The following is a 25255-nucleotide window of genomic DNA, read 5'->3' on the forward strand; positions in this document are numbered from 1 at the left end:
TAGGACAGTGTAAATTTCGCTGGAACCGAAACTATGATCTAACACCAGGGGAACTGATCTCCAGAACCCAGAGATATTATTTTACTGAACCCCTGAGAACATCATAAAACTTGTGTGTAGGTGCTCTCCATATTTTTAAGTGCATTTGCAGAGCACTGGGAAAGAGAAGCTATAGATTTGTAAAAGATTGTTTGAAATGGGAGCCGGTCAAAATAAGGGAAGAAAAGCCCATTGGGTTACATTTTGGCACATTAGAAAGAACTGCGAGGGTCTTCTGGGGGTTCGGTAAACAAGAAAACGTTGATAAAATGTTGTAACCAATGTCTGTTTTTAGTTAGACTGTTGCCAACTTAAAAGTTACAATTCTCCACTCCTGTAATTTGGCATGATGTACACCCCTGTTATTTTTAATTTGTAAAATTTGATAGGAAACTTCTCTGGATAAAGTTGAGTACCTGATGCGTACATATGAAATATCAGGTCTTGTGTGCAGGTGTATCTTTTTATGAAGACTGTGATGTTCCTATCTGTGTATGAATTGTATCTGTAAAAATATTGTGAGTGTAAAAAGCTTGCTTTTGAAAAATTAATTGCCAAGCTTGTGATTGTTTATGAGATTGGGGAAAATATTAATTGGGATTTTGGTGTGAAGTCTGTGAAGTTGAGTACCAGAGGACAGGTATTAGCCCCCTATTTATTATATGCTTATCTGTAAAAAATCCATAAGACATTCAGGAATGATATGGAAAGAGAACAGTGTGTCAATGAAATGACTCTTTCCCATGGTCATCATCTATATGTGTTTGATTTGCCTTTCCAGACTTGGACTGTTCTGGAGACTGCTAAGCATTTTTCCAATTTGATATGGAATTTTCCCTGGCTTGGATTCCTCCTTCTGTCTGTCGTGTGTTAGGGTTTGATAGCAGTTCTTTAAGGATGTTTGATGCCTAAGGCAGAGGACCCTTTATGGCAGTGTGTACATGTATAATTTATTTATTTTAAATTTGTCAGATCAGAAAATGGGGCTACAGCTCCCATTGTCTGGTAACTTGCAGTGAATTTAATTATATAAAGCAATGAAAATGGTTGAATTGCAGGAGAGAGATTTTTTTAAAAAAAAAAAAAAAAACAAAAAACACCACATTTTAATCTCGTAATGACATGTCTCCAGCTGGGCATGGGGAGGCTTAGTCTGGGTATTAGGAAAAATTTCTTCACCAAAAGGTGATCAAGCATTGGAACAGGTGGCCCAGGGAAGTGGTGGAATCAGTGTCCCTGGAAGTGTTCAAAAAACATTGAGATGAGGCCTTTAATGACATGGCTTAGTGGTGGTTTTGGCAGTCCTGGGGTAATGGTTGGACTTGATGATCTTAAAGGTCTTTTCCAACCTGGTTAATTCTACAATTCTGTGATCAGGAGATCATGGCCTAAATGGAACATATTCTCACGCCTTTCTCTGGCTGCAGTTGCACAGGTTTGGTTCCCTCCCTTCCCCCTTCTTAAATATGTTGCCACAGAAGCACTACCACCATTGCTGATGACAGTGGCCTTGGCACTGGCTGGAATTTGCTCTACTGGACATAGGGGAAGCTTCTAGCAGCTTCTCAAAGAAGTCACCCCTATAGCCCTCCCGCTACCAAAATCTTGCCATGCAAACCTAGTATGGTATTGGATAAAATTTGAAGAAGACATAAAAAAGGAAAATCGGTAGTACTATTTACGCCCAATTTTTAGATAGCCTTGGCTATGAAAAGTCAACTTTTTTCTACACCCCCCCCCCCCCAACTTCTCTCCTCTTAGTGACATAATTCTTCAGTCTTGAGTGTAAAACATCATAGGGAAATATCTTTAAAGTAAAATATTACTAGCTTTATAAGAAACACTTGCTTTAGTCCTAACTATTCCAATATCCATTTAAAATGAAACTTATTTTTACAGACTTTTTCCCCAATAAATTAAATAAATAAAAAGCAGCCTGAAGGTGAATCAAGCTTTTAAATTCATCTGTGTTGATACATAAACAGAGGCAAAGGGGAAGAGTTACTATCTGTTTGCTTTAGAACCTACCACACATGTAGCATTCCAAGGCTGTTTATAAAATATCTTTTCTGTGTGGAGCCACCTCTGAACCTTGTTAATGGGGTTTTGCATATGACAGGCTTAAAAGAATCCTCCAAAGTATCAGTTCATGCCACTTAACTGTTTTCAGCTACATTACATGGGGCATCCAATATATTTGACAATGAAAATTTAAGTTCTTACCATGCTAACGAACAAGTAGGTTTCACTGCTCTTCCACACAAACTCATTCAATAGAGACTAAGATTTCTGAGTAAAACCAAGTTTCTATGTTCTAAAATTAGAGCATAACAGTAGTTTGCTCATACTACCATATACCTCTTGTGCTGATATGACAAATGTTGGTTTTTTTTCTTGTATTTAACTCACTCATCTTTCATAACAGGCTTCTCTCAATGGAGAAAAGATGATACACAAGCACACACAGAACAGGCACGACTGACTTGTACAGCAGACATTTCTCAGCTCTGCCCAGGTATTAGTCACTAAAGTCTGGGTGGTTAATTTCCTACTGCCTGATTCTATAGTTTAACTATATTTGGTTTTATTTAGTAAGAAAACAGAGCTAATTCGTGTATTTCTGTAGTCTGAATTTATGGTAACAATTTGGCTTTACATCAAATCCAAACTCAAGTTACAGTTTCAGAGGTCTTTATGCGTACCACATTTCTCTCTTCAAAAAGCAGATGGAGAAAGACAAAAACTCTGGAGTGGGAGGAAGCAATAGAGAAAGAGAGGAATGTACTAGCTTGCCAAAAATGTGCCACAGCCTGTACAATACAGTATTAATAATTCTGCCTAATGCAAACGCAATAAAGATCAGCATTATATATCCCTTTTCCTATTACTGGACAAAAAACTTAAAAAAAAAAAAGAAAAAAGAATGACTCATTTCACTATTCCTTTAAACTGAAAGGTGCCATCTGAGGTTTCTGACAACATTTTTCATAAACTGCTTTCAGATGTATGGAACAAAATATTTTAAAGACTCTGGTTTGCTGGTTTTGGCTTTATTTCCAGAAGTTTGGACAGCATTTTGCAGTAAGAAAAAAGCAGTGAAGTTCAATAGGTTTTTCAACTTATTTGGAAAAAAGAGCATAACACAATACTAAACTCCACCTTCCTGAGAGCCACTTTAAGAGAAGTTCATCTAAACAACTTAAAATAGACTAATTTGAAGCATATCCTATGGACTATTTGGAGTACAAATAAATCAACTCATATTTGGTAGGGGGGAAAGAACAGGTTTTGACTTGTACAATTCAGCCATAACCACACTGTAGAAATATTTGATTTCACATCTTGCGTTTCCTACAGTATTACGTAGAATATTACAGTATTCTATATCTATTAGTATTATTTCCTATTACGTTCAGAAAATAAAATACTTTTAGAAGGAATACTCTACAGATTCTAACGCTTGCTTTGCATCTTGGGAACCCTTGCAACAGCCATACAGGCTACTCAGCAAATAAAGGAAGCGATTCTAAGATCATTTGTAATGCATGGTTTCTTACATTACCAATGCGAGAATTAATCAGATAGTACAGCAATACAGTAACAAAATCTTTTTCTCTCTACTTAGAAGTCTCCAGACCTCTGTAATACAAATATCTAACATAGTGAAGTGCAATCTCACTATTTCTCTTATAAGCTCTGAGCTTCCGTCACAAGAAATACCATGATTGCAAACTAACCTCTATAATCATGTTTTCACAGTTAAATAAAAGGCATGTAAATCCCATAAAATTTAGTTGCATAATCTTAAATTCCAGTGGGTTAAATGTTTACCTTTGTAATCAATTAACTGGATTAACAGGTACACAGGAGCCCACCAGGGAAAGGAAAAGAAGGTGCTTCTATTTCTGTCCAGCAGAGATTAGCATTAGGCTTAATACTGCTTGTATTGTACTTATGCCTGAGAAGAAGAATGTTTAAGGGTAAAACGTGCCACTACCAGAAACTGACAAATTCGAGGGAAACAGCTAAGGACCAGTTATGGTGACAGAGTCCTTCTTTCAGTGACTTTATTTCAATATGGATTATGACAAGTCAAGTGTAAGATCGTGTATACACAAAAAGGATTATATACTAAATATTTCCATCATAGGGAGTATCTTGGATCCTAGTTATGCCAGTAAGAAAGCGAGAGCTAGGTGAATACTTAATGCTGCAAGAGACAGCAGAAATTACCTCAGAACATGTAGGCAGGGGAAGCACCATGAGCAGTCAACTCATGATGACTCCTTCACATTTAGCACTGAAGTACTACCTACAGTTTGGGTGCCAACATTTTAAGGGAAGCTTTGTAACATCAGATCTTCACATGCCACTCCCACACATACATGAAAACTGAGTTCTTAATGCTCAGGTTAACTGACTTCTGAAACATGCAACAGAAAATTAAGCAACAACTAGATCATAATCTAAATGACAAAGACTTCAAACTTCTTTTCATCTTTTGCTTTTTTCCTGCTAGATCAAGTAGCTGGCATTTGAGAGTGGACTAATATTTGTAGCTTACTTTTAGCCACTGGAATAATCTGCCAAGGCACATGAGGAGAATCCAACATCTGAAGTTTAATAAAAAATATGAAAAGTGTGATTTACAGAGCAAGTTATAGTTCAAACAAAACATGGCTTAGCTGCTTTAGGTCTACTTTGTGTAAGTTTCCACCGCAGATGGTCACCAAAAGAAATCGTGTGAAATTGTATTGTGTCTTATTCTGAATTGAAAAAAAGGTTGACCCAGTAAAAGATTTGCCATTAGACTACATTTGTTTAGTTCAAGATGGTGCCTCTAGGAAAGAAAATGAGGAAGACAGAGACTCAATGTAAGCCTTATCTAAACATCGAGAAGCTAAATATGGTGACCTTAGTGGATGTCTGCACACCAGAGATGAGACTGGTTGCATTTGCCACCTTTCTCCCTTGAAAAGGAGCTGCTGCGGTAGTGAAGGCAGAGACCCAGGCTGAGATACCAGGTGCCCAGTCGCCAATGCCTCTAGGCTCACCGTTCACCATTTGTTATGGGTCCCTCACTACAAGAGATACTGAGGTGTTGGAGCAGGTCCAGAGAAGGGCAAACAAAGCTGGTGAATGGCCTGGAGCACAAGTCGGATGAGGAGTGGCTGAGGGAACTGGGGCTGTTTAGTCTGGAGAAGAGAAGGTTCAGGGGGTACTTTATCGCTGTCTACAACTACCTGAAAGAATGGAGTCAGGAGGTGGCTGGTCTTTTTTCCTGGAGTAAAAAGTGCTAGAACAAGAAGTAATGGCCTCAAGCTGCTCCAGGGGAGATTTAGACTGGATATTAGGAAAAATTTCTTCACAGAAAGGGTGATCAGGCATTGAAACAGGCTGCCCAGGGGAAGTGGTGGAATCACCGTTCCTGGAAGTGTTCAAAAACTGTGTAGACATTAGTGACATGGTTCAGTGGTGGCCTTAGCATGCCTGGAGATGTGCTAAAATACATATTCCACACCATGGAGCTTTATAGAGCTATGGAATGAATGCTATGCTTTGCTGTTAAAGAAATAATAGTCCTTCTAGCTCTGTCTATCAAGATGAAGAAGGGATACCACAAGGCAAAGTTTGTTTTCCTTTTTTTTTTTTCCTCCGGAGGGGAGGGGAAGTTATAGCAGCTGCAATATCCAAGAACAGACAATGCTAAACACGGGACTTGCTTTTGCACAGTCCACGGTTTGCAGTCTGAATCAATACATGGAGACAGACTCTCATAATCAGGATACATATTGTCCCCTGCAACAAAGCCTGGGTCCCACCCAAGTGGTCAGCCCACTGCTCATAAAGTCAAGGAGCTACAGAGCTATCTCGCAACTTCCATCTTTCTCAGGGGAGCCAGCCCAAGCACAGCAACAGCCCCACATGAGTCCCTGGCAATGGAACCACACTGGGAAATGGTGGTACACAGGGTCCCAGCCTGGCTCTTCTCCAAGCAGCCCCTCTCACTTCCACTCATCCCTGCAAAAAAAACAAAACCATACTAGGAAGCACAGTGAAAACACACAGCCAGAGCAGCTCTACAAAAGGCAGTATCACCAGGGGAAACCCAGCACTGAGCAGCAGTTACAGAGGACCAGAGCAGTACTATAGCATGGAGGGTCTCTGCAGTAGAGTCCGCTATTGGTGGGAACTGTAATTCTACATGGAGTTTGAGAGCAGCAGCTGTACTGCTTCCTCAGGCCAGCTGCGACCTCACAACACTGCTGGTTTGGATGCATAGTAATAGGCATCAGCCAACAGACAAATCTTGCAGGATCCAAGCTGACTTTGCACCTATTACTCAGCAATCCAGAGAAAAATCCCAAAACAAAAGCAGGTATTATATACTTATAATAAGGCCTTATACTTAGACATTACAAAGGGTCAGAAACAAAACAAAAAATCATGTCTTAAAGGCTGGATTTGGACCCTAAGCTGATGCAGACTCTCTCCAGTATAACCGGCAGGCTTCGAAGTATGACAGCTACTCGCAGATTAACATGGCAGGATTGAGTTAACAGCAACCTGTAGTTGATCTTTTCAGGAAGTACAGAGGATAACCTACAACCTGCAGGTTTAGGCTTTTACTCCACTTGTACCAACAGCTTCCCTCGTAGGGTATTTAAAAACAAAAACAAAACCCAATCAACCAAACAAAACAGAAAAAAAAAAACCTACAACACCCCCACCAAAAAAAAAAACAAACAAAAAAATCCAAACACCACACAAAAACATACACTCACAAAAAAACCCAAACCAACCACCAAAGTTTTTACAATTTTTCAGTATTGACAGAATCTGTTACACTTGAAACTTCCTAGTCAACTATAATTAAGGCACTGTAGCGCAAAGCATTGAGGTGAAACACAATTTTACCAATACAAGGAATTGTTTCAGTAGACTTATGTAAGCTATTGGGAGTCAAATGGTAAATGCTAAATTAAGACCATCTTCACTTTTCTAGTTTGTGGCTGTACTAACACCAGTAGTTTTTCCTAATCCTGATGGTTTGTCTACTAGGTAGACTACACAGACTAAATTTAAAACACATTACATAGATTACTATAAGCTGCATTTCACACTTTCATGTGGATTTGGGCAACATTCTCCCCCAGGTGTTAGAGCAAAACTTTGAAAGACTTAAACCATTATACTGACAGTTTTAAAGCAACTGATGTCTGCCTTCATTAAAATAATTGAGGAAGAAAAGCAGAAAAAAATTGCTTCAATACAGATTTAAGTGAACACTTATATGTAATTGGAACTTGGTACTTTTTATTGTTATTAACAATTACTAGACCCTTATCTTAGTCCTGCTTCATTAGAATACACATTTGCAAGAACACCCAACTTAAAGCAAAAGAAACCTGTGAGAAATTTAGTCTATTCTGTTCTTGACACCTAAATTGCCTCCAAGTTTAAGAGCCCAATAGGAGACATAATGAATGAATACAACCAGGTTTGCACCTTCCCTGTTCAGTATGTCTCAGTTACCTTTTATAGATTATCCTTGTGAAGAACAACCTGCCTCTACAACCACATACAAGCAAGGAGATCCTCCATTGCAAGTCTTCAAGTTCTTCAGGCAACAGTGCTAGATGTACGGATGTCAAATATCAAACTCCTTCAGTATCACCTCATTACCCAATTTCCAAACACATACATCCTTTTCACTACTGCTATTATCTTTAAGTTCTGTTTTGTGATCAAAGGCTGTATGACAAAAGACTAACACAAAGCTTATGCAGAGATGGAGACTTCATGTTTGTTTGCTAGCAGTATTAAGACAAATAATGACCTCTAAAATCATCTTACTCATCCAAAAAGCATTCTTAGAAGTTGATATCAGTTGTTAACAGTCTAACTTTCTCAGTGCTTCTAATACTCTTTTTCTGGGGGGGTATCAGCTTGCATTCAGCCTTCTGTAGTTGGAATTTAAAAATTACCCTTAGAGAAGTGTCAATTAGCACTTGTGGTTAACACTGCCACAGTGCCAGCAGAGTTGAGGCTCAGGAAACTGGAAATGGCCATTTTCCATCTCTATTGCTAACTGACCCAAGATTCCTTGTCAACCTGGTTGAAATTGCTAGACAAACGATTCCTACAGACAAGGCTCCATATTTTAAATCCTCTCAGTTGAAAAACAGTACCCAATTTCAGTCATCATTATTTTCCAGCTTACCCAGCACTTAAGTGTCATGTTGCCTGCTTCAGTAGATATTCTTTCACTCTCAGCAAAGCCAGCCACAGAGAATTTCTGGGTATTCTGCATTTTAACACAAACTCTAATTGTCAGATTAATCATGAATCCTGCTAAATTTATGAGCCTGAAAAGCTTCAGCTGGCATGACTGAACTAACTGCAAAATGAAATTACAGACTTGTGACTTATCACAACTGAGATGCTTCCCTCACTTTCATATCCAGAACTGACTTTGAAAGAATCACAGTAGACCTTGTGGCTCCAGCATCAGTAAAGGGAGGAAAAAATAAAAAAATAAAAAAAGAAAAGTAAATATATAAATAAATAAAATAAAGTCAGCTTTGCAAGTCTCCTCTTTTTAAATCGATAGTCCTCACTGTGCACTTGCAACCTCTAATTACTTAATTTCTTGGGTTTAGATTTTTTTTCCTCCTTGCAGTATCTTCTGAACACACCCTTTTGTCTTTAGGAACTAATGTATTTTTTAAACCCTGAAAACAAAAATATATCAAACTTAAAATAAGAGTGTGGGAGGAAGAAAAAACTTGTCTTACACCTGCCATCCCAGGATAACGGCTTCTGTTAACCTAGGTCAGGACCTAAGAGCCACAAGACACAACATACCCTGAATAGCAAGAGATTTAAAGCAACACATTCTTCCACTAGCATTGCTAGTACTTCTTTGGTGCAAACAGTGTTATCTTTGGACTAATAAAACAAACAATTCCACTGGAAGATAACTGTGCACTGAGTCGTCCAGTGCTTTTGCAGGAAGATCCTCACTGGCACAACTTCGCCAGAGGCCTCTACAGCCTGTAGGTCAGCAACTGCTCTGAAAGCAGCACCTGATCTTTGACCCACGGCAGCAGCAGTCAGCAAGTCCTCCTAAAAGCACTCCTGGGATCAAGAGGAAGGTTGCTGATGAAAACAGCAAAAGACAAGAGCTGGAAACCATATCCAGGTAAAAGCTTCCTCTTAAGCTTTGCCTGTTCTGAGCAAGCATGCCTCACTAAGAAAGAAGCAGGAAATGTTTCATCTACTCAGTATGAAAATGTGCCTTTCAAGGATAAGATCTGCCCTTTTAAGTTTTCTCTAAATTTTAAGCTTTTAAGCTTTCCTACTTGAAGAATAATGGGAAACTTGGTTTGACAAGAAGAAAATTAATTTTATTCATGTTAAGTTTTATGAAACAAGCAGAAGAGAAAAAAAAAATCTTTAATACCAACTTTTAAAAGGTGGACTTCTTCCAGACTATTTCAGAATCAAACAAAAACTGCTCTCCAAAAGCCTCACACAGTATTTCCACTAATACACATTCTCACTTTGAAGATTCTCAGCCTTTTTCCTAGCTCAATTTGTTAAACGCTTCACTTTGAAACAAGCCTGTTCACATACATAGCAAAAAGCTTGCTCTGAGAGAAGTCACATCAGAAGAGGTGCAAAGTCAGAATGTGAAATAACTGCTATCAGAATTAAACAAGTTGAATAAACCTAGCTGGACTGAATACAACTCACCAAAGGCAATTCATTCTCACTATAATTTAAGAAAATTACATTAATAAGTAATCATTTCAGAAGGAAGGATACATCAGCAAATAACCTGGATTATCAATAGCTTTCATTACCCTAATACCTCCTTTGTATTAAACAATACTCCAAGGCATCCATTATCTATATTTTTCCTCAGGCATCTTCTTAAGGTAGGAATATCTCCATCCCTAAGCACTACTTGCACACTTCACTTTCAGGCAGCCCACTCTGACTCCTACCAGGAGAACCCCTGTGCCCATGTATAAGCTATTTCACAAAAATGAAGGTAGCAAGGAATTAAAAACAGTTCCACAAAACAATGCAGGAGTTGCTTGCCAAATTCAGAAAGAAAGAAAATCTTAAGTTTGTCTCCAGCAAAACAAGGAAGAGATACCTGATTCTGCTTTGCTTGAAACAGATAAAGCCTCTTGACTATAAAAATCTGAACTCCTGTGTATACACAGAGATTTACAAATTAACTAGAACTGGTAGAGCTTTTCTAGAAACATCAGAACACCCAGTTTCGAAGACACTACCATACAAATAACCCCTCATTACTTTAGGCATAAAAATAAGATTTATCCAACACACACATAAAGTTTATTAGACCACCTTTACAACATTAACACACAGGAGACCCAACAATTCCAGTCCACAAAACAACAACTCAAGCTCAAGCCCAGTTAACATCTTATCAGCAAATTACTAATACTAATAAATTCGGCAGCATTTAAAGCAAAGCCTAGGAACAGATCAGAGTGTTCAAATGGCAAAGCATCTGGACTTTATAATGGCACACAAAGTTCTGCATCCACCATAAAACTGAACCTGTAACAGTTATGTTGGGAAGTCTGGGGTAAAACCAGACTCCTTTTAATAAAATCAAAGCACACATAATCCCATTAGGAATGTTCTAGATCAGCTGTCCTCATCACAGAACTAACCAAACTGGGAAACGACATACACTAAACTCTGCTGTTTACTGCCTATTTAAAGTCAGATTTGCACACAGCAGTGCTCAGTCGCCCCTCTCCTTTAAAGAAAAGGAGACTGCAAACTGTCAAAGTGCGAAAATTCCAGAGAAATGTTAATGATAAAGTGTTAAGGTATAGCTGAATAAACACTGCAGGCATCTTTACTAGGAAAATGACACTTAATATTCAGTTTCTTCTCCAAAGTTATAGGTAACATGCAAGTTTACTTCAAAATAACTTTTAAATACAGTGATTACTTGCCGTTTAGCATCAGAAAAGTTGGCTGATGCAGACTGAAATTAAACACGTCCTCCTACCCAAATAAATTTTACTGAGTCTATAATCATACAGCATTTCTTTCATGGCTAAAATTCTTTAGCACTTCCATAAATACAAGGTGTATACCCCACTAATAACTGGTCCATGTGATGAACTTTCAAACTTAATTGAGCTCAGCTATAGTTTCGGTTTCCTTGCACAAGCTATTTAATCATTTATTCACCTCTCCCCCTGAAATTCTGTACTGTTGGCAGACCTTGTCTGGGGATTAACAGCCCAATAATCAGCTACAATACTACCAGTCCAGAGGTGGGTACCTGGTACTGCCACATCCTTTTGCTAGAAAGGTAAGTGGCAATTAACATTAAAGGTCCTGAGTTGATGCTTCAGTAACACAGAACATGGTAACAGGGTGACCACATCACAGCTCTAGCCTGTAGCAGCTTATATACAGTGAATCAATGGTTCCACGTCTTTAAAAAGTGAAATACAGACTTTTACAGATTGCACTCAACAGTTAGAGCAAGCGGCTGCACCTGTGCTCCCTAGTGCCTGAGGGTTTCAAGCACAAAAATACAAATTCCCATGTGTTTGATGCAGCCTTTCTGAAAGCAAGAGCTGATTAAGTGAAGACATTTCAGAAACATATAAATGCTTATTTCCATAGAGCATCTGTCTCAAAAAAACAGTACTCACACATCTGTATTCCAAGAGGTGGATCCTGAAATAAAGTTTCCTAGGCAGACTATGCAGACAAGAGGTTCTTCTTCCTTCCCCTGAGAAGCAGAGACAAGAGCAGGCAGCAATGGGGTGACAGGAAAACAGATATTAAGGACCCAAAACAGTAACACCCTCTCACAGCTTGAACCTTGACACTGTTTAAGCTTTTGTGTAAATGAAGTTCTCATGCAAGCACAGCACTTGCTCCTTCTAGTCATGGGTACACAGCTCAGGCACTTGACAAACCTCCTCAAAGCTGGTAGTTCCCCACTGCTACTTTAAAGTCCCTTCCAACACAAACCATTCTATGATTTGACCAAGTAGCCCTCATTCAAATAAAAAAACAACACATACAAAGTAAGAGTATTACATCCATACACTAAAGAGGAACAAAAGCCCCCTACAGTACCCAAGTCAGTCCTTGAGAAGGGGGGCCTGACAGCTGGGCTTGACGGGCATGCTTGTCCTTGGCTCACCTCCACCTCTCTCGACCAGAGCACCTTTTATTACTTTGGGGGAGGTGTGTTCTGGGTTTTTGTTTGTTTGTTTGTTTGTTGGGGGGGGGGGGGGGGTAGGGGGTGTGTTCTGGGTTTTTTTGTTTGCTTTATTTTTTTTGAATGAGGAACGTCTTCAAAGTGATGAAATAAAACACTTCCCCCTCAAAAAGTGGAAACACTGTAATTTTTCACAGGCAACTCCTATTTTAATACTTGGTGCAACTTCCCTCCCACAAACCACACAATTTATTTTACTCTCCTACCACCTCAAAAATCATTAGCACGTCACTTTCACATGGCAATCCAAGCTAGGTTTAACTAACTGCAAATTATCTTCTCTGCTCCTTGCACATAAACTACAAACCCGTCATATATAAGGTCAGGTTGCAGGAGGTGGTTGCACCAATCCAACTGCCCATTGGTCCCCCTAGTTCCCTTTCCCCCTTACGCCATCATTTGCCACACCACTCAGAGACAATCCAGCTCATCACAGCATTAGAAAATGGTCACTTTTTGCTGGTTTCACTGAATGGTTATGGCTTACAAAAAAGTCAAACACAAAAGATACAGCAGAAGCACGCAGTGGGCAACAAGAACAGTTCTTCTGGTGGCAGCAGTCAGGTTAAAAATTCACAAGATATCCAGGGCCACCCTTAGACATCCTCAGCAGTGCTACTGACAATATCAAAAATACTTGTCAGTGAACAGGACTTTGGAAATACACTCATCTGTTTCTCTGAATATTATAACACTGCCTAGAAGCACAACTACCACCTCCCCCAGTGGTATTTTAGAAAGAATGACCCATGAACCACAGAAATGTTTTAAACTTCAAAAGAGGCTTACAACCATAAATCACAAGGGTTATAAGCATCTTGCAGCTTAGAGTGTGGCACCTTAACCCTAGAAAGTAAGAGGATTCAAGTCTCATCTCTGTGTTTTATTTGCTACCTACCCTTAGCAATAAATACCCTGTCTTTGCAATGAGATTCCTGCATTCCTAACCTTCCACCACAGTCCACACAGGAGAACCAAAACAGGATTCATAACCCTGAGTAGGGCATGCCAAGAACCTAAATGTTACTGTTGCAAAATTTAAGCCTTCTGGATTTAACTCCATATAACCTAACAGCAAATAGATCTGTAGAACAAAATAAAAATTAAGCCAGATTTTATACATTTACCCCTCACTAAAAGAAGCTGCACCTTGTGCTTTGAAGTTTCTACAGGAGAAGGTTAGGGAAAATAACAGGGAGGGGAGGATCCATCAACCAGCTTACTCTTCAACAAACCTGTGCTGCATCATGGATATTTTGGTTTGCAAAATCAGCAAAGAATTTGCAATTTTCTTCAACATCCATTACTTTCTGTGTACCACAAGAATTCTATTTTGAACAAGTCCTATACTTTGCATCTATTTCACTGACTGAGCATAGAATGATAGAATCTGCTACTGTCCTGCCTTTTCCCTGTCCTGTTAACTTGAATTTCTGATATTCAGATGTTCTATCAGTCAAAGAAATGTTCTGCTAACTGCTTAAAGACCAATTGCATAGTCTTACCAAAATAAAGGAGAACTTTAAGCACATGAAACTATTCTCATCACCTCTCAGACAAACCCAATGTCGTATTTCTATCCCAAAAAGAAGAGTCATTAAAAATAAAAAAATAAAAAAATCTTATATGTATGTGAAGAACATCCCTAATTCTGCTCTGGACAAGACTGAATAATATGTTACAATCTAAGCAGTAACCACCTCACACATTTTCTAGGTGTCTGACATTATATGTTCCCAAATATATTAGAATTATAAGAAAATGCATATTAATGACAGTGTTCTTGGTTAGTTCCTTTATAAATGTTACTGGGACTAAGTCTTGTGGGGGGGGTAGGGGAACATGAACTCCTATCTTCAGGAAAGTAAAAACAACTTCTAAATTGCATTAAAGGAAAGAATTAGCATTAAAATGCAGGAACTTCTGTAACCCAGTTCCAGATTTAAAACAGTAGATAATGAAGTCCCCAAAGAAAACACAGAATTATGCAGTTATCTAATTTAATACAGTAATGCAGCTTGCCTTAACACTTAAATGAGACTGATATCCATACACTCCATACCAACATTACTAGGGGAACTTCACTTAGGGTTTTTTTTAACAGCCTATTGAAGCTAAATAAGTACTCATTAATAACACCTGACATGGCAACTGATGGTTTGTATTTAAAAGATGAAAACAAGACCATCCTTGCTCCTTCCCTAAATTAATAATTGTCTTCAATCATTCCAAGATGCCTAAAAGAAACAAGCACTAAGAATTACCAGAATTTAACAAACTACTTTGCTTAGATCTTAAAAGCTATTAAGTCCAGAGTGGAAAGGTTATTCTCGGTTTCACATAAACAGCTCTTAAGAGAAGCAATTCCCTATCTATTTTGCACTAGCACCATTCCCTACTTTCTGAAAACAGTATGTCTCAAGAATTAGGCCTGCAGCTTTAAACCAGTGCTGTTTACTGGCCCTGCCAGCTATACATGCCTTAGAAATGCTGAACCACACGGTAATCCAAGGAAACATCAGTTTAAAACACAATTTTCAGCCATGAACTGCTGGTGGTATCCACAAATGCCACAAAGCCTATATGAAAGCAATTCCTGGAAGATGGAATTAATCCCGATTTTCAAAATACTACAGCTATAGCCATTTCACACCTACCACAGAATAGCAGTCCTCAGAATCTGCAGGTGATATGACGCAAGACTGGCAGATGCCAGTCTCTTTCCACTGAAGAAACTAGGACAGCAATTCACAGTAGACTGATCTAGTATCTATGCACAGAATTAGACCGGATGCAATGTCATCTCAAATAGATGACTCAACAAATCATTACCTATTTCATAGAGATAAAAGCAAACATAGTTGCAGCTACTCAGTTTTTATACGTGAGATACGCACGTCTCACAGCAGAAAGATGCACAGTAGAAAATCAAAAGACCATCTTTGAAATAGGAAAGGAAGCTTACACAGAATTTACCTAGACCAAAAACTAAAGCAGTAAACTGAACAATAAGCCATTGTTTATGTAAAAGCCACATTAAGAGGACTCGAGTAAGCATGTCTGTACTCTTTTAGATATAATTGGAGCCAGAGAAAATGCGTGAAAAGGAACAAAAAAGCCAACCCCATAGCCTAGCTCCATGGAAGAAATAAAATTTTCCATTCTTTGTAGAAAATTTGAAGGAAGGAAAATTTTAGGATTACTTCCCCCCCCCCCCCCCCCCAGGGTAAGTTCATCATTAGCAAGACAAACTGTACCTTCACAATCACATCATTAATAATTTTAGCCCTTGCTGACATTTTGCCTTCACCAATCGGTTCAATTTTCCACTGGATCTAATGCTATAAAAAGCAAGACATCCACTGAATTACTACCGCTTACTTACAATTAGAGGGCTGCACAGCTTTTGCTTGCAGAAACCCCTACTTCTAGGGCTATTACGCGAGGGGACAGAACAGATATAGATACATCGTATCAGGAGAAAAGGCTATGGCAACAAGCAGAACCCAGTTTTTTCAAAAACATCTTGGCATCTACTGGAAGCAGACAGCAAGACAATGGGGTAGTAGTCAGGAGACCTACCATTGCTGATGGATTTGAGATGTGTTCTCACCTGTGAAACCTACATCCTACCGCAAGACAATCAGCAGTTAGCTGCTCACGTAAACAGAGCTACAGATGCCTGTCTACTGAAGAGGCACAGAGCCATCATTACCTATGCCATACTACTGGCAGCCTCTCCCCAGTGCTGAGATCACTCCTGTATCTAGAAGAAACCCCAGGGAAAGAGCTCCTGAATGCATAATCTTCAGCTCAGGTGGCACCTTTTGAGGGTGAGGGAGGCAGGCACACAGGACTATTTCTGGATTGTACTAGCTCATAGTTTCATTAGCTATATGTACCAGATCCATGTCACTTCCTTTCAGCAACAACACAGCCCCTCTGCTCTTTCTCCCCCACCCAAAGCTCCAGTGCTGGCACTTACAGAAGTGGAAACAGGGAACCAATCCTGTTGAAAACAAACCTGGAAAAAAGAAAGCACTTTTGTCATTTACTCAGTTCAAGAAAGCTGTACACAAACAGTCCTGGGATGCTAAACTGCAATTTAGTGCAAGAAGCTTAGCCATTATCAGACACAACTGGAGACAAGTCGCAGTCCAGCATCTCAGACAATTCCAGGATATATTCCACTTCCAAAAAGTTCTGAATAGCTAATTTTTTTTCTTTTCTGAAATACAAAATATTAAAGAGAGTGATAAACTATCAAAGCAACTAAATTTCTGTGGGTGAGAGAAAACATCCAACAGAAAAAGGCAGGCCATTTTGTAGAAAACTTTCTTTTCAAGCCAAGCGATCACTCATTCACAGCAAAACACTGCAGAACATTATCAGAAATTAAGAGAGGAAATTGAGGATAAGGAAATTAAGACATATTCAAATGCTCAGAAGGATTTTCATCTTGGATTTCCTCAAAAATAATTATTTTGATAGACTTTTTATCATCCTTCAGATTTTCAAAACCAGAATAACACTTTCACAGTTCACAGCACCTCACTATATTTGGTGTATCTGCATTTCTACCTCAGCACTGAGTGTCTCAGATGAATGGAAAAATTAAATCTACAGTAGTAGAATAGCAATTTAGCAGTTGTTAAATTAGTATGTATTAAGGCAAATTTTTTTACATGAATGATAAATATTTTTTACTCTGTAAGATTTGCAGAATTGGGTCCTTAGCTTAAAGTCAACAGATACTGTAGGCAGACAAACCATGTTGACTTTTTCTAGTCTCAGTTATGCTCCATGCATGATCTTGATCCATGCATGATCTTGATCCATGCATGGGCAAGATACTAAACATTATGTGGATGTGACTGCCTTGAAAACAAACTCTTGCATGCAATGTAAACAATGTCCAAAGCAAGAGTTAATTACACAGAGAATAACCACTTACAACTGAAAATAAAACTGAAGTACAAGACCATGTGAGGTAATGGATATGACACTGTATTATATCATATGCAAATATAGGTCATTTCTGAGGTGCAGATTCTTTACTTCCAAGAATGATGAAAACTTTTGGATAGTTCTACACACACACCTCCTAAAAGGGTGTACCGTACCTGAACAGACAGTAATGAAATATTTATATATTTTGCCTGTTCAGGTGTGTGCCAAGCCAATCTTACAAGCTCTCCCTGAATGCCTTTGAACAATTATAAGCATTCATACTGCAGTATTGAGGAAAAAACAACAATGACTTTATTTGGAGTATAACACTAACAGCTTTCAGTACTCTTTATGAAAATCCAAGACACAAAGAATTCAAGTTGGTAAAAAGGCCAAGAGAAAACCTTAAAATTATCTTGATGTACCACTGTGCTGATCCCGGGGACAGCACAAAAATGAATGACCTTAGTTACCATCACATTCATTACAGACTGGTGGAGGAATCTCCAGGCCATCTAAGCTAGCAGGTCAGAATTTGCCCAGACAAAATAAACCCCGAAGGAGAAAAAAAAAATAATAACAAAAAAGGCACCACATAATGATATTACAGACATTTAAATGAAATTATAAATACTCTATATTCAATATTAGCATGATGCACCTATCCAAAACACACCAGAAACGCCCAACAAGCGTTTCAACAATTCAGTGATTCTCCTATTTGCTAGCTGCATACTATGAATCCAACATAACTAATATATGTAATCAACTACATAAAGTCTGACACAAAAACAACTACCTTATAGAAACTTCCAGTAAATATCCTAGCAAGAAGACACAGGTCAATTGAATCGCAGTCCCTCATTCCCCTGCACAAGACTGGCTTTCTGCTAAGAAGCTAAGAGAAATACACAGGGCTGCCCAGTTGCTTAAAGAATGAGGGGCTTTTCACAGGCTGTATTCTTTACATAGGAAAACCGAGGCATGACACAGTTGAGAGGTGCTTTAAACTAACAAACTGCCTCTGAGAAACCAACTCATTAAAATAAATAAATAAATGAAGTAATCTTCATGTGGAAATAAATATGCACACAAATGTCATGACATTCTTTCAAAGCCACCCCGTGCAAATCCAGTTAAAAAAAGATCACATTTCATAAGAGATGCTTTTCACACAGGCACTGTAACCTATACAGAAATAAGAAAATTTATAGATACAAGCAAAATGGAACATCAATATTAATAAACCTCTGACAATGTTCAAGGCCTGTTAATACAAGAGAATATGTAATTAATTCTAACCATTAACTAGACTACTGATAATTTACTGAGCAGGGAGGGGAAGGAAAGAAACCCCACTAAATCAGTAAATAACTTAAAATATGAAATGCAAAACCAGCATCACAATTGAATCGTATAAAACCTGGTGTATGTAAGACCTTAAACCAAACACACTCATTCTCATATATGGTATTTTCAGGCTGGGTTAGGGAATTTGATGCACAGGTGATATACATTTCAACCTGAAAAGCTATGACTCGACATAAATGCAGACTCTGCATTGATCAGGACTAAAAAGAAGAACCTGAGCAGAAACCCAGCAAAAAGCACTAAACCTTCACTAGTACCACCTTAGGGACAGCTAAATTCTTTCTCTGGCTTTTTATATCAGATTAAGTCTCACAGGCTTTTTGGAAACAACACCACATCTCATTTCTGTAAACAAATGGTAGTCAGCAGAAATATCACATTAAACAGACTTTGACAAGAAAACAGCCAGCCTTAATAAATAAAAAAAAAAGTATATGCTTTACAAAGGCCTATTAGAAACCAGGGGGAAAAGCTGCAAAATTCATCTATCCTACTGCTGCAACATAAGCCAGCCACAGCTGCCAGAGCACAGCCTTTCTGGCTCTGTACCCCTGCAGTTACAGCAACCTGTACAAATCAAATGAGTATCAACTGTCTTTTTGTAAGGAAAAATACCCACTGATTATTTTCCACAGAATTTAGGTTATTACTTGAATAAGAAACAAGTAGTACAGCAAGCAATTAGACAAGCCAGCAATTAAGTTTCATGGCTATTCGCTTCACGTAAACTGGTCTAGTGCTACTGAGTTCCAGAACAACACATCCAAGAACAAAATTAGAAGATTACTGTTAAACACATTTAGAAGGAAGGAACATACTTGCTTTTCCCTTATACTGTGCAAAGCAAAAATACAAACCCAATTGTTTTACTGTTAGTTACTAAACAAAAGTTAGACCTGGCTTATATAATTTGTGAACCAAGTTTCTACTTGTGTCATTCCCGGTATGGGGAACAAATTCCTGTGTCTCCACAGATTTTTACTTCAGCAGTTGATGAATTGATGCCTTTGAAAGCAGACTATCCTCTACTCAGAATCTTAAGTCAACACACAAAGATACCAGCTAACTAAAGACCCAAGCATTTAACAGCCACTAAGCATTCACTTGCAAGGCAAACTGAGTAACTAGGGAAGTCTGGCAGTTACACACTCAGTGTGCCCATCAACAAACTGCAAAGCCTTGGAAAAGCCAAGGTACCTTTAGTCCTAATGGATTATGGAAACAAGTTTAACACTCTAAAATCAGTCCACTGCTGAAAGTGAAGCCTCAACACAGATTCAAATTGCATTAATCAAGTTTAAACAATAAAAGTAGAAGGAAAGAGAGACCCTTAAAGTTTAGGGTTTTTTTCCACTAGAAAATGAACAGACTCAAAGTGGTCACATCTAGACTAAAAACAGTCAGCATACAGCAAGAGTGGTTCTGGTCAAGTGTACCAGTGTGGGGGTTTTTTATAGCTCCAGGATTACTTGTAGCTTCTAGAACTGTGCCCAAGTATGTATCTACAAAAAGCAGTTCTGGTTAAGAAACTCTCTGGGTATACCCAAAGATTAAAGAATACAGGTTACAATCCAATTCAACAGGAAGTTCCAGATTGCTGTTTTCTAGAAGAGGAAAGGTAGCCAGAAAAAAATTATAAACTGTTTGATCCAAGTGCTGTTTTAGTCCACTGCATCTGAAAACACTATTTCACTTATAAGACTAATAACTTTGGTTCTGGCTTCAATATCAAAACCCACCAGCTAAATCTCAAAAATCCTACAGATTCAGCACTCAAACTCTGAAATGTAAAGGTGCTCTTGAGGAAAATGTGAAGCTGCTAGTTTTGGCATCTATATTCTTCTTTCAGCCAGTTTCTCACACACAAATCACTTGTCCTGACACACTTTCAGTCACAGTTCTGCAGAAACAGAAGATACATAAATTACTAGCCAGAAATATCTTTAAGCCATCACATCTGGTAAATACAGAACACTAGGACCCTACAAAGAATCACCCTGTAATGACAAATACTGAACAAAGCAATTCAAGTTTTCACAGAGATATCTCCTACAACACACTTAAAAGGATTCTGGACGACTATGTAACTGTAGCTACACATGACACGATGCCATTAAAACTTCTAGACTGATCACAGCCTATTAATGCTTGCAAGTCTCAGTCAGTAAAAAACAGTCTTCCTGATCTTGCTTGTTATGAAGGTTCTCCTCTTTCTTATGCAAAATCTGTTTTAACTATACAACATATGAGTTCAAAATTGGTATTTGACGGATCCCAGAATTAAGATGAGAACAAACCCTCTTCCAGACACAGCTGTGTCAGTCTGAGGTTACTCCACTTAGCCCATCCCTAGCTCCTCATCCTCCACTTTCTGCTGTTACCACCCACATCAACATGCCAGCTGAGAAAAGCAGAACAGTCTCCAATTTATCTGAGGTTTTATTAGTCAGGCCAGCTTAAAACAGTTTGCTATAGGTCTTTGTTAACCCAGGTCATGTTGATTAAAACATACATTCACAGAAAAGCTCAAGGAAATTTAAATCAGAGCTACTACAGCCCCATCTCCCACCCCCTATCTCATTCACTTCAACAGGAAGTCCCATTCCTACCCCCTGACCTGGATGGTCAGCCAGTTCAGAATAATGATCCAGCCAAAATGCAACAAAACATAAAAGCAGTTCATTAACAGCCTGATTAACTCCTTGACTTTGCCTTAACTCACAGCCACAAAGGCTTCCTTGCCAACAGGGAAAGATGTACAGTCAAGAAGGCAGGACCACCACAGTCCCAGTTTAAGCTGCCAAGTTTCTTGACAAGCTTATGCAAAACTAAAACAGACCCGCTTCAGAAAAGCATGGTCATAGACACCTCCTTCTCCTCCTCTGCAAGCAATAACATTTGCATAGCCATGAAGTCATCCAGTTGATTCAACTGAAGCTCAACATTTTTCTGCACTACCGTTTTCAGCTGGATCAGCAAAGAATGTCTATCAGGGAATAGCAGCTCCGTTTGGTGAAAGCATCACCAGAGAAACCAAAGCTGCTCTGGTGGTAATGCAATGACGTGACTGTAGAGGATGTGTTAAATCTTAGCTTGATTGAGCTTATGCTTGGAATTCTGCAGAAAAAAAAAAAGACAATACACTTTAATGTCACTTATTAAAATTGAGATCCCTGGGCTGAAAAAGTAAGCTATAATTTCAATATATCTGATCAACATAAATTCCAAAAGCAAGACTAAGTCCATGATTTCACAATAGTCTAAACCTAGCCTACTTGATAAGCTGGCAAAATGAAGAAGAATATAAATAACCTTTGATACCTCCCCCACAAAAAAAGAACGATCAGCAGAGTGCCAGATGAGTGCAGGGCCCTAAAGTCCAACCACCTTAGATTGCCAAGAGAATCTCTTACCTGAGAGATTCTGTAAAACATCTTTTCTAGAGTGAAGGAGATTTAATTTCTATAGTATTAGAGTGATTTCTTCTTTCCCCCAACGTTACGCAGCTTCACCAACATTACTAGTGGAACAAAATCAGCTATAGGTGGAATTCAAGAATCCTGCATGGTGCTGTAACGAGCTCAGACCAGCATGTGATACAGTGTATGTGATACATACACTGCTATGATATGTTTTCCTGATAACCCCTATTACTGGGGAGGCAAGCACTTCTGCAAGGATTTTCACTGTCAGTTCAGAAAGCTTTTATCCCACCATGCTCATTATGGTAGGGAATAAAGTACTTGCAGATCATTCCAACACCAAACAAATTACAAAATGTAATACTTAGATGTCTTGCAAGTCTCAGGATCCCAGCATGGCTTCTTGGTTTGGACTATTTTCTTCCTAAGTGCATAATACTATCAACTACTAATACAAACTCGGAGGGTTAGACAACACCAGGGTGAGAAGATAAACTGTCTCGTTTACGTGGACCTTCAGTTTCCACACATTTAAGAGAAGTAATAAATGTTGGAAAGCAATTACCAGGCTGAAAAATAAATTTTCTGCTAACAAGGATTTAAATGGCTAATTTGAATTGCATTTCATATGTATACTTTAGGAAAACATTTCTTTGGTGTGTTATGTTTAGAGTTCTGTAAATCGGAGTTTTCACTGAGGCTTAAAACCAACACCTTATTCAATTACAGATTAAAAAGAGCTTACTGTAGGATAACTCAGGCTAACAAAGGAGTTTAAGAACACATCTCATTCTTTTTTTTGTTTGTTTTTTACTTTGTTCACTTTTTTTTTTATTTCAGTCGTAAGATTTTTGCTAGGAAAAAAAAAAGCAAGCAGCATTTCCATAGAGAATTGCCAAGAGATGAAGAAATGGAAAACACGCACTGATGAGCAGAAAAACAATACTGTTTCTCTATGGTAACTATTAACTTCTGCATAATTATAAAGACCGTTTTAGATGTAACCATAGATCAATAAGTCAAACAGAACTGATGAGTCAGAAATCCACTTAAATATTTACACTTTTTGCTACAAGCCTTACCTAGAGTAATAATGTAGCCAAACATAATGACTGTGCCTTCCATTTTACCCACTCTCCTCATTCGGGAGCCTATCTGGAGGGGCAGGAAGATAAAAAATACAACAACAAAGCAAAACAAAGCCCCTCAAATGGTACAGTGAGACACTGTCAACTGCTGTAAGTATCTCCTGCTCCGGACTGCTGAATTCAGAAACACAGATATCAACCTTAAAAATAGCATACCACAGAGAAATCAACCCAAAAGCTCCCTTCTTATTTCATAAACCATTAATGAATAGGTTCCATAAATCTACTGGACCGAAGGAGTTGTAGACCCGAGCTGCTGCAAGACAGTAACTCTGCTCTGAGAGATGCATCCTTTCATTCTTCAAAACTGTTCATCTCCCTCAATGCAGTAAGTGTGTAAGTAATAAAAGGAGTTAGGCGCATTCGAAATAGAAGCTGCGTTTTAACCCCTGGTTATCTACTGGGAGCAGAGCGGAGCGAAGCGCTCACGATCGGTGAGCCCTCTCCAGGCACATAGCAGCCCACCCCCCGCTCGGCTCCCTGTTGCTCACCAGTCCCCCCGGCACGCCGCAGGACAAGCTGAACCCGGCCGCCTGTTCCTTTGTGCAGCCTGGCGGGCCTCTGCACATTGAAAGGGACCGGTGGAGCCACGAACGGGGTAAAAAGAGAGTTTCGCTGCTTACGGGGCCCTTTTCCTTACAACTCCCGCTGCCAGACAGGGTAGTCAGCGCCCCCGCCTCAGAGCCTCGTCCCGGCGCCTCCCAAACTTCACAGCGCTCCAACCCCGGCTCAGACGAGGCGGAGGATTTCGGGGAAGCCCGAGCTTTGCGGAGCCCCGACGCCCCCAGCTCGCTCCTGCGGCCGCAAGCAAAGCCAGGAGACGATACAAAGCGCAGCGCACGGCTAGACCAAGCCCGGGAGCGGGCGCGCCAGAGGGACCCTCTCTCTGAACCCTGGTCGCGATTCAAGGCCTAGGAGAAACCGAAGGCACAGGCAGCTCCAGGAGAAAGAGACCAGGAAGCGGCAGCGCCCCAGGGGTCGCTCCCCCGGCCTGGAGGCTCGGTCTTCCCCCCACGGCCTTCGCCCAGCGGCCGCGCCCCCGCGGGCTCCACCTGCACCGGGCCCCCGCCCCGCCCCACACCACCCCACCCCGGGGATCGCGCCGGGGCCCACCTCACCCCCCCCCCCCCCCCCCCCCCCCCCCCGGGATGGGTACCGGAGCGCGCCGCCGCCTCTCTCCCCGGGTCCCACATCCCCTTCCCGGAGAACCACCGCGCCCCCTCCCCGGCCCCCTCAGGCTTCCCCCGCTCCCGTCGTCCCCCCCGGCTGGGCTCGCACGACACAGCCACACCCGGCCGCGGCTCCAGCCCCTGCCTGCCTCGGCCAAGGCCGTACCCCCACAACGCAGTGCGGCCCGGCCACACTCACCTTCTGCCCGCAGCTTCTTCCCTCCAGCACCGCCTCAGCCGCCCGTCGCCACCGAGCAGCACCGCCACCGCTCCCCCCACCAGCGCCGATTGCCCCCGCCGCCCGTCACGCCCATTCCGGCAGCCCATTGGCCACCCATCCACCGTCCGGCCTTTGGATTGGTGAGAGGAGATGTTCGTCAGAACCCCGACCCCGCCTCTCTCCGCCCACGGGTCCCGGGTGTTTTATTCACGCCGGGGCTTTAGTGCCCCCACTCTTTTGCTGCCGGCTGCTGATTGGCTAAAGCGGTTAGAGCAGTGCCCCAGGATAGGCTGGTGCAAGTGTCAGCTGCGGCAGTGGGCCCGTCTCTCCCCTCGGTGGTAGGCTGCGCTGGGGAGGAGCAGAGCTGGGGTGCGCGGCGGTCCCTCCGAGGGGTCAGGGCAGAGCCCGCTTCGCCCGGCGTCCCGCTGGTGCTCTCGGTAGGGACGTGCCTTCTTGCACAGAGCGGCTCGTTTTCTGTCTCCGGTATGGATCAGGCATGAGTCTTGGGTCTCGTTCCCTCACAACAGTGAGTCGGCTCCCGGGCGGGTAGGGCCTCTGGGCAGAGCTCCCTTACGGTGGGGTTCTGTTCTCCGAAGCTTCTGCTCCGTAGCGCCGCGAGCTGAAAGCAGCCCCGC

At 40.6% G+C, this 25255-nt stretch overlaps 1 protein-coding gene across 3 annotated transcripts in view; it reads right to left on the reverse strand.

Moving 5' to 3' along the window:
• Positions 1-24762, reverse strand: part of NUMB (NUMB endocytic adaptor protein) — a 99484-nt gene extending 74722 nt beyond the window's left edge. Inside the window, exon 1 of one of the 3 annotated variants that reach the window (XM_057416179.1) lies at positions 24743-24762. The gene's annotated coding sequence lies outside the window, so the exon portion shown is untranslated. Of the gene's footprint in view, positions 1-21619; positions 21641-24599; positions 24705-24742 lie in introns of those variants that run through there. The other 2 variants (XM_057416178.1, XM_057416180.1) reach the window with 2 other exon arrangements.
• Positions 24763-25255: the final 493 nt, after the last annotated feature.

Source organism: Pezoporus wallicus, unplaced genomic scaffold (genome assembly GCF_028554395.1).
Source record: "Pezoporus wallicus isolate ANWC-B61680 ecotype Strahan unplaced genomic scaffold, APGP_CSIRO_Pwel_v1 scaffold_2146, whole genome shotgun sequence".
Taxonomy (NCBI): Eukaryota; Metazoa; Chordata; class Aves; order Psittaciformes; family Psittacidae; genus Pezoporus; species Pezoporus wallicus.